This window comes from Macaca nemestrina, chromosome 9 (genome assembly GCF_043159975.1).
Source record: "Macaca nemestrina isolate mMacNem1 chromosome 9, mMacNem.hap1, whole genome shotgun sequence".
NCBI classification, from domain to species: domain Eukaryota; kingdom Metazoa; phylum Chordata; class Mammalia; order Primates; family Cercopithecidae; genus Macaca; species Macaca nemestrina.
Genome location: NC_092133.1, coordinates 75,275,486 through 75,285,922, shown reverse-complemented (window position 1 = coordinate 75,285,922; position 10,437 = coordinate 75,275,486). Strand labels below are relative to the sequence as shown.

Genomic DNA, 10,437 nt, shown 5'->3' with positions numbered 1-10,437 from the left:
GAGAGGTCATAGCTGGAGTTATATCACTTTGGGCATCTGTCCTTGGAGTGAGGATGATACCTGGTACTTGGCACATGCCTTGTCCTGCCCACTTGCCTGAGGGTGCCGCTCACAGCCCCTCTCTCATGTTCACTGTGTACCTTCTGGGGCTGGGTAGGGATTAATGTGCCTATTTTATGGCTGGGGAGACAGAGGCTGAGGGAGGGCAGTGACTGGCCCAAGACCACACAGGCAGAGCCCAGACCCCGCCCCTACTCTAGGGGTGGATTCTCTTTCCACCTGCAGGCCACTTCTGCATAACTGGGTGAGTGAGGGCAGCTTCAGTCTTCTCTGGATCTCTGTTTCTTCCTCTGTAAATTCCCTTTTTTGTTTTCGTGATGCATCCAAGGTCAAAGTGGCTGAAAGATGCCAGAGCCAGGGCTATTCTGGCTGTTCCGGCGACCAGTGTTGACCAGGGGCTGCAGTCACCCATTGGTGAGTGCCCAAAATTGCTCCTCTCCTCCACTTTGTAAGGGAGGAAGTGAAGGATCTGAGTCATGAGGATAAGGGAAGGACCTCTGAAAGTCATAGCTCACAACCGTAAGTGCTTATAGCGCTCTGGGCACAGTGCTAGGTAGAGCAAAGTGCTAGGTACAGCAAAGTGCTACAGACCTGGAGAGTGAGTACTGGAATCATATCCGTTTCATGATGAGGAAACGAGGCAGTCTTAGTGAAATCACTGGCTCAGCTTCATGCAGTGAGGACCAGAGCTGGAATTCAGACCCAGGAATTTGGAATACAAAGCCCACCCCTTAGCCACGTCACTCCACAGTGGTGGTAAATCAATAAGTGGTTGTTCATCTGTTTATGTTAGGGATGGGGAAATTGAGGCCCTGCATGTGAGCGGTTTCCAGCAGGAGCACCTAGAAGCCAAAGGCTCAAGCAGTCAAAACCTTGGAGTGTCAGGAGATGCTGGGGACAAGGTTTCCTAGTATGGGCCTTTGCCTGCCTGTCTGTGATAAGCCCTTGACCATGTAAACAGCAGTGTCCTGGGGAAACAGGAAGGGCAGACAGGGGCCCTGGCATGCTGGCTGGCCGGGGGCAGATTAGCTAATGGCTGGGAAGGAGAGGCTCAATGTCTGGGCTGCGCTTCCCACCCAGGGGAAGCTGCTGACAGGGAATAGGAAGGCAGGGGCCTCTTCCAGGGGTGGAACAGGCCTGGTCCTTGGCTCCTCCACCAATTGTGCAACTGTGCAACTGGGGCAGGGCTGCCCTGCTTTTGTCCCTAAAACTAGGGCTGATTTAAAGTGAAATCTTCCATTCCATGAACAAATATTGAGCACTTACTATGTGCCAGATGAGGGACAACTGCAGATAGGATCCCCCTCCCCCAGCCTATTGTTTAGTGAGGGTGCTGCCCTCTCCCGGGGATGGGGACACAGCGCATTAGGGGGCACCTCCTGGCAGGATCCCTGGAGGAAATGATTTTCAATGAACCCTAAAATGTGAGCAGGCAGAGGGAACAGCCACACCAAGGCTCAGAGCCTGGTAGGCATGTCATTTTTAAGGTGGAAAGGAACTTGATTGGTTTTGCTTTTTGTTTTCAGGTAAAATTCACATAACGTAAACCATTTTTAAATGTACAATTGAGTGGCAATTCACACAGCCACAATGTGATGCAACCATTACCCTGTCTAGTTCCACCACCTGCTTCTCACCCAGACCTCGGTGGTTTCCTGCTCCGAATGCTGGGATTCCACCATTCCAATAGCAGAGGCAGGTCTGACCACGTCATCACGACATACCCTTTGCTCACATAAAATGGTATCACATTCACAAAAACCATTTGGAGGTAGATATGATTTGCCCATTCTACAGGTGGGGATACTGAAGAAAACTGGAGAGATCTGCCTAAAGTCACACAGTCGTGGGCAGAGCTAGGCTTGGCATGCAGACGTCAGAGGCTCATGTCTCAGGCACTGTGGCTCCCAAGTATAGGTCTTCAGACCTGCTGGCCACCTGGTCAATAATTTAGACTTGGGTCTGGGGCCTAGGCATCTGGATTTCTTGTAAGGCCTCCCCTCCTTGCCCAGGACAGGGAGGTACCTCGTCCCAGACCTTGCCTGACTCAGGTCTCAGGCACAGGGTTCTGGGGCCACAGCAGCCTCAAGGAGGGACTTTTCAGGGGAGGCAGCTGGTGCACTGGCAGCTTGAGAGTGATGGGCATGTGGGGGTGCCAGGGAGGGCAAGTGGAGCCGGAAATCTGGCCCAGTCAGCACCAGGACAGAGGCTTCTCCACAGCATCCCCGGGCATTGGCTCCGCTGACAAATGGGCCACAACTTCTCTCGTGAATTTGCGGAGTGGCGTGTAATAATAAAACGCTCCTTAAAGCTGGGAAGTGGCAGGAGTGACTGCTTTTCCAGGTCCTAATAAGGACCATTAACTGTGTATGAAAGGTTTTATAAACATTTGTTAAGCTCTCTGAGCTAACTGTACCCATGGCCTGCAGCTCCCTGAGATGTCACGGCCAGCTGGAGCCAGCTGGAAGGGTAGAGACACGGGACCCCAGATCTTGCTGCCCCAGATCTCAGAGGTACCCCTACTCCCAGGCTTCTGGCCCTTGTGGCTGCGGGTGATGGGGCAGCCTGGAGTCCAGAAGCCCTGGGATAATATGTATCCCAGGAATGAAGTCCTGGAGACAGCGGACTCCACCACTTCCTCTTTGAGCCTCAAGCTCCTCACCTGTAAGATAGACATCATAGGTATGCTGCTGGGGGAAGATTTGGTGAAATAAAATCCATGGGTGTGAGCTTCCAGGGTCCCTTTTCTCCCCTTCCCTCCTCCCCCCCGCCTTCTCCCCTCTCTGCAGAAGTTAGCGTTTCTCCCCTAGAAGTTCAAGAAGAAGGAGGGGTTGGGGCTCCAGGGATCCAGAGAAAAGCGGGGATGGAGGCAACGCCTTGATATGGGGACAAGGCCTGGGCCACATGCCACGCCTGAGAGAGGAGCCAGGTGTCAGTGTCCTGCTGCCGTACTCTGCCCCGTGCTGTCGTCGCTTCCCAGTACTCCCCAGTGTTCAGGAAAATTCTGTTCTACATTATGATGTGGCCTCTGTGGCCTTTTGGGCAATGGAAGAGGGTGGGCCTGACAGGGCTGGGGGAGGGGTGAGGACAGCAGCAGCTGTTGTTTCAGTAAGCTTGGAGCCAGGTGACGAGGACAACAGGATTCAGGCAGCACGGACTGGCCCTGCGCAGTGGGGACTTCTTCCCACGGTGAGGCAGCCAGGTCAGCATGACGGCTTTGTGAGCCATGGTCCTGGCCTTCAGGGCAGGGTAAGTGGGAGAGGAAGAGGCCAAGGGCTGGCAGGGCCCAACCTCTCTCCCACCGACAGGACACTCAGCAGCCCTGGGCGCTCTTGCCTTGCCTGGACTCTTCCGTGATTTGGGAAATCCTGTTCCCGTCTGGTTTCCTAGAGCTCTGGGGGCTGCACCACAGTTGGCTGGTTCTTAGGGTCCTTCTTTCCCCCGCCCCACCCCTCTCTGGTCCATCAGCTCCAGGAGCTCAGTTCTCATGTCTCTCCATTCCTGGGGAGACTCAATTATGAGACCACAAGCAATGCTGGCCAGCATATTCAAACACACATGTGCAACCCGACTACCCCACCCCAAGCAAGGACCGTTGGGGAGGAGGGGTAAGACAGGGCAGGGGAGCTGGGGTGGTGGGGGAGGTGAGGGCACTGAGATGGGTCTATGAGCTGGGAATGTTTGCAGAGGAAAAATGTGATCAGGAGTGACCAGTGAAGCTGCAGCTGGGGGGCGGTGGGGGTGTGTGTGCATGTCCCTCTGCCAAGAATTGGTGCTCCTTCTCCAGCTGGGAGCTCCTAGCCTCCACCTAAGCCTCAGGTCAGCTGACTCCATGCCGGAGATTTCTTTGTCCAGACTCAGTTACGAACCCTTTCTACCTGCTAGCACCTTGAAGCTGCCTCAGGCTACTACTTGTCACAGGGCATTCGCATGACCTGGTCATGTTCCTGTGTCTCCCCCTTACTCCTCACACCCAGAGGGGGGCCTTGTTCATCCTTGCTGCATCCGTATCAGGCTCAGGTGCTGGAATGTGGAAAGGAGCCAACACAATCTGATAGATGAATCAATGATGGATGGAGCTCAGGCACACCCGGAGTGGGCGAAGGTGCTTGGTGAGGATGGAATTTGCTACCATGACCAAAGGCCGAGCCACAACAGAACATGCTCCACACCTCCAGAGCCATCAGGATCACATGGTCCCACTTGCTTCTTCTGCCCTGGGGTCCTGGGATGTGTTTGACCAGTCTGGCCGGGGGCTGCTGCTCAGCACTTGGTCTGTTTCTTCCAGTGAGCGCTAAGAATTTAGGGGGCGACTCTCTGACATGGTCTCACAAACAGAGGGGCCACTATCATTTGAGTCCTTCACAGCCAGGGCTCATGGGGCAGATGGGGAAACTGAGGCCCAGAGAGGGGCCAGGACTGGCCAGGCTCACGGAATGGATGGGGTGGAGCTGGGAGTGAGCCTCACCTCGTTGGCTGGGAAGCAAAGCCTGGTCTTGTGGCTGGAAAAACGTCACAGCAGTGATGTCAGGAAGGAAGGGAAGGGTGGGACTGAGGCGGCACATACTACACAACTGCACAATGACACAATGACACAGTGCTGCGGGCTCTTGCGACAATACCACTAGCCGCCTCACTTAACAGATGTCGTGGGTTCCTCTTTGTTAGCCAAACACGCTCAACCTCAGGTGTCTCTTATGAAGCCAGAAGGAAGGGTAGGAACAAATGAGAAGATTCCCTTTTAAAATGAGAAGGGAAAAGAATTCCTCCCGGCTCTTCGGCCGTAAGGGAAACTATGAATTGGAGATGTTTTTGGTTGCGGAGCTTCCTTGCCGCTCAGTTGGCTGTTTATCTAGCCCCTCGTGGGTGCTGTGAATTTACAGCTTGGCCTCTCTGGAAGTAGCTTCCAGGAGAAAGATGGTGGAATTTTATTCTTGCTAATTTAAAACAATAATAATTGTTCACGCGTTAGGAAGCATTCCTATTAAATCAATCCAATCTTTTGGAACAACTGGAATTGAATGCAGCCAAGTTTCCAGATTGGGCCCCTGTTGGCTTTGTGATAGTCATTTGTTCATCCAGCCTTTGGCTTGAGCAAGCGATGGCTGACACGGCCCATGCCACCCCCACTAAGCACAGTGCATGGGAAAGAGACAGTGTCAAAGAATGGCAAGGGTGACCCCTAGATAAGGGTATGATCATTCTTCTAGGGAACAGGAGGACAGGCGAGTAAATTGCAGGGACATAAGCTGCGGTTCTGGGACCAACAGGACTCACTCGGTGAGCAGATACCTGTTGGGGCCTTTCACCAACATCAGGAATCCCAAACGGAGGATGAGTTCTGGGAGGGGTTGGGGTTCCGTTTGGACACATCGGTCTGTGTTTAGCCAGTGGTGAACATGGGTGAACATGATTAAACCTAGTCCAAGGCAGGGTGGAAACTGAGGCCTTGGTCAAATGAAGGTGAGGTGGAGGGGGTGCCTGCTCAGAGAAGTCAGGAGCAGGCCCAACCCCAAATCAGTCTGCAAGGAGAGAGGAGAATGGGGATGGACCTCCATCTCCAGTTCTCCCAGGGGTCTGGTGGACACCGTGAGAGCAGCTATGCAGCCAGAGCTGCTGGGAGGTCAAGGAACAAGACTGAGCTCTCGGCTGCGAGTCTGTGCTGAGAGCTGGCCTTTATTGTGGCTCCTCACAGACATTGTGGGGCAGAGCAGATGCCCACATGGTACTGGCACCTTGCAGGTCTGCATTAGAGGAGCCTCACTCATGGGGCCCATGGACCATCCAGGAGGAGATGTCTGGGGGGCAACTGGACAGAGCAATCTGCATGCTAGAAGAATGTGGGCGCTAGCGGAAAGGAAGTCTCTGCACTGTCCTCGGAGCTGCTTCCGGGTGGGGGTTGCCTTTGGATCACTCTCTGGGGTGGGCACAGCAGAGCAGGAGAGACTGGCTTGGAGACCTGGAGCTGGAGGCCTCTGTGGCAGCAGGGCCGTATGTCCCCGTTAGCCAGGATGGTCCTGGTTGTGCCCGTGGCCTGTGTGAACGTAGCTAGTATTCCCTTTCAATCCCAAAGAACTGGTTTGGACAAGAAATAATTTTGTTTATGTTATCATGCCATCTAAAACGAATTTGCCACTCTGTGGGCCGCCCATGTGCCTGCCAACAAGGCTCTGCCCCAAAGAACCTCTCTGTCTCATTTCCCAGTGCCAACCTTTATTCACTTGGTGGCCTCTGTGTTTTTCAGCCTCATCTTTTTCTTTAGTGTTGCAAAATGGTCATGATAGAAATCACATGGGTGTCTGTTTCCCAAAGTAGCTGTGATACCGATGTGGATGAGAATGATCTTTGTAAGTGCTCAGGGGGTCTACAGGAGACCCTGATCTCTCTCTGTCTGTTTCCATCTGTCTTTGTCTCTCTGTTTCTATCTGTCTCCTCTGTCTCTGTCTCCCCCTCCTCCAGAAGTCAGGCCGCCATGCCTTTGAGGCAAAGAAAGCCACATCGACTCTTCTGAGGCTGAGAGCACGGTGATTTTCCTTTCTCTTTTCTTCCCCCTTTTCTCTTCATCCTGAGGACTCCTGAAGAACTCATTTTCAGGAGCCTGGGCAGTGAGTACAGATGAAGAGGGCTCCGGAGGAGGAAGGGGCGCACATCGCACTGCACCCTGTGAGGACGTTTTCTTCAGTTTGGCAGCTCCAGACCTGGATCTGACAAAAAGCAGCAATGTCTCCGTGGAGAGAGAGGCAGGCTGTTTGGAAGGAGGGGGGTGGGAATCCTGCTTCTCTGGGTGTTCAGACCCCGTGGGGAGGGTTGCATTTACTCAGGATGATCATGAGGCTTGGGTACATATCCAACTCAGTGTGTCGAAGAAACAGGGCATACTGCCTAGAGAGGTCTTAGAGGTCAAAGACTCACCACTCTTACAAGAAAGGATGCATTCTCCTTTCTGGAATTGATGTCCAATGAACCAGCTTGTCTGAGGAGGTAGTGAGTTCCCCGTCCCTGGAGGAATGGGAGCAGAGATTGCCTAACTACTTGGTGGAGATGCTGCAGAGGTAACAAAGTATGTGCTAAGGTTGGATGGTTGACATCCAGAGTTCCTCCCAGGCTTGGGCTTCTACGACTCTCCTGACACCAGCCTCTGTTTCCAGCAGCCAGCTGCCTTCTGGATGAGTCAAAAGCCCGCCCCATGCTGGCCTCCTCACTGGGTGGGGCTCCTTACCCTCCTGTGGTCCAGGTCACTGCTTTCACGGCCTCTGGGGTTGCCTCTTGCAGCCATCAAACTGAATAAATTGGTAAAACAAGGAAAAAGGGAAAAATACACACGCACACACAAAGACTGGGAGATTTAGTCTGGAACGAGAAATACCGTCCTGCTCTGGCCTTTTATCATAAGCCCTTGGAGATGAATATTCTGACCTAATAATCAAAACAAGCGGTAATTGCAAACAGACTCTCTCAAGGCTGCATGGTGTGGCCGAGGAGAGAGCAGACGAGATACCTGCTGAGCACAGCAGGCCTGGCCCCGCCAGCTCTCCTCCCTCTCCCACAGGATCGATGTGGCCATGCAGCCGCGGGCACCATTTTGCTGTCCTGGCTGGATCCAGCCTCGCTCGAACTTTCTGTCTTCCTCCAGGGACACCAGGGCTTCCTTTGCAGGGGAACCTGCTCAGAGGAAGCCAGCCCCACACCCACCCGAGAGGGAGGCGATGGAACATCAGCAGCATCCTGCAGGACCGCAAGGGGAGGGAAGGAGGGGCACTCCCACCCCACCCGAGCTCCACCTCCTCCTGGCTCGGAAGAGGTTCTCCTGGGTGCGACACTAAAGCTGGAAGGTCTTCCTGTCCCCTCCTGGCCCCCATCTCCCTTTGTGTGTTTTGTTTCAGACACACCCTCAGCTCAAATTTGCTTTGAAGGTCAGTAGTTTCCACTCCTTCTTTTCAAAACAACTGCACAGTTCTTCTGGGACCCAAATGTTGATTCTCTTCACTGAGGAATGAGTTTCCCTCAACAACAAATACATTCCAGAAATATCCATCCAACATCTCTGATGGGCCAATGATGAGCCAAGTCTGGTCCTCGTCCCCAGGGCACTCCCACCAGTGAGAGCCCAGCCAATGTGTGCCACATACCCCAATGGACAAGGAGGTCAGAGGTGCTTCTCCTTCTCCTGTTCTTCACCTGGGAGCCATGGGAAGGCATGCTTCCCCTGGGTGGGGTCACAGTAGAAAAGAAATTTGAGCTAAGTACTGAAGGAAGAGGCGGATTTTAACGAACAGAGGTGGTCAGGGAAGGGTCTACCAGATGGATGGAACAGCTTAGGCAGAGGAGGAGAGGCTGGACAAGTGGGTAGCATTTTTGAGGACTGTCTGGTGGTCTGTTGGGGCTGGTACCTAAGTCTGTGGTTCTATCGAGGTGGGGCTTGTGTGATGAGATGAAACTGGACAGATGTGTGGATTGAGGTCACATTAGGGTGGACTTTGAAGAGCTTGCTGAGGAGCTGGACTTTATCCCAAAAGGAATGGGGCCCTTTGGAGGGTTTGAAGCAGAGCTGAGGTTGAGATGCCTTCCACTGGCGTGGCGAGGTAGGGTGTGGACTGTAGAGAGAGACCGTGGAGGTCGGGGGCTAACTAGGAAGGGGTCAAATGCGAGGTGAAAGGAAATGCAAATCTGACTCAGAGCAGAGGCGGTGGAAGGAGGGAGAAGAGCAAAGTCTGGGGGCAGTTTCTTCTCAAAAGGTCCTCACTGTATCAGGGGCTTTGCTTGGGTGCTGGGCGGGGTTGTTGAAGGATCACCAGGTTGGCGGCATCGGGAGCTGAGGAGGTCAGTTTTGAAACCAATGTCATGTTTTTGTATTTTTTCATTTGGAAATAGTTTTAGATGCACAGGAAGTTGCAAAGAGAGCACAGCACAGAGTGGTCTTTACCGGTTTCCCCCAGTGGTTACAGTTTGCTGAATTTAAGGATGATATCAAAAGAGACCAGTGGCATTTGACTTCACGCCCTCCCAGCCCCTGCCTGGTGAGCTCGTGGGTCTTTGTGAGGCCTGTGAGGCATGAGCTGTGGCTCCTTTGGCAGGTCAGCTTTCTGAAGTGCCGGCCTGTCCCAGCCGCTGCCATCCTTTCCTGGAGATGTAGAGTCTCGGCAGGCCCAGCAGGGCAGGGAGCCCTCAGGAGCTTCTGCCCACAAGCAGGCAGGTTTGGAATTTGTTGGGCAGTTTGGGCTCAGAATCTGCAGGGCTGGGGTCAGCTATATTGACTCAAGCTGTGTGACAGGGAGCCTGCCTCAGTTTCCCTTCTTATCACTCCAGGTGCTGGCTGAACTTGGAAACTGCCTCTCAACCCTAATGTGTCTGGCTGAGTTGTGCCACCCCTCCCTACCTTATACCAGACACTCTGGAGGGAGGCACCTGCCCCCAACTCCCGCTCCAGATTTCCGACTGGCTCCAGAAGCTACTCAGAGTGCAGCATCACTGCCCACAGGGTCCTTGCATCACCAGCGGCCACTGTACTGTCTTAGAAATGGGAAGCAACCTCAGCCAAGGCCAAGCTGGTCCATCCTTTTGAGCGCTGCACAAAGTCCCCCTGAGACACACCTGCGTGCCAGGCCTCCAGCCTTTCCTGTCCAGATCCCTTACTCCCCAGAGGACTGGCCTGAGAGAAGACAGCCCGGCAGCACTGGGTCACTGCGCTCTTTACCAGGGACAACGTGGTCAAGTCTTGGGCAGGTCTTGGGCTGGGAGGCAGGGCATCTGTTGTTTGGTCCACCTCTGACCTGCCATGTGACTCCAGGAACGCCACCGAATCCTCTATTGAGGACAATTTCAATACTGACCACAGGTGGTCTGGATGCACCAGAATAAATTACTGACATGGGCAAGTTTTGGAAAGTAACGATATACAACAATTTTAAAATTGCTCTAGACCTTTGATCAGTTGCTCATTCGCTCTCACAGTTTTTCTACTGATCACTTTCCTTATCCGTGAAAGATAAGTAGTCACAAAACCGCTTGTGGAGCTCCTACCATATTCTAAGTGCATTGCAAATATCATCCTAACATGGGGGTTTTTACAAGAGAAGGGACCAAGGCTCAGGAAAGTAGAGGAGGCTCTCCATTACACGAACATTGATAAAGGCCCTGCCATGGCGTTTTGTTAGACTCAATGCTGGGACTTTGGCCCAAGCCTGCCCTTACCTCCACACAGTCAGGAGTCTGGCGTGACACCAGGGGTGCTTCAGCCCGGACTGTGTGCATCCTAAGCAAATGTTCTCCCCACTGCGTTGCTTGCTTCTGTGACCAGGCAGGGGCTTACAAGGGCTGCTTTCTGATCTCTCTCCAAAGATGCAATGGAGTCCCACATCTGTAGGATGTCTCCCTGGA

General features: G+C 53.3%; 1 long non-coding RNA gene across 7 annotated transcripts; it reads left to right on the top strand.

Annotated features, from left to right (window-relative positions):
• Window positions 1–3,107: 3,107 nt before the first annotated feature.
• Window positions 3,108–10,140, top strand: LOC139356281 (uncharacterized). Of its 7 annotated transcripts, XR_011607859.1 has the most exons (6): window positions 3,108–3,309; window positions 6,631–6,800; window positions 7,694–7,973; window positions 8,086–8,212; window positions 8,932–9,249; window positions 9,367–10,139. It is a non-coding gene; the product is annotated as an uncharacterized lncRNA (long non-coding RNA). The 7 variants fall into 7 exon arrangements; XR_011607861.1 differs by having other exon boundaries at window positions 3,108–3,262; window positions 7,694–8,212; window positions 9,367–10,140; XR_011607860.1 differs by having other exon boundaries at window positions 6,655–6,800; window positions 7,694–8,212; window positions 9,367–10,140.
• The last annotated feature ends 297 nt before the right edge of the window (window positions 10,141–10,437 follow it).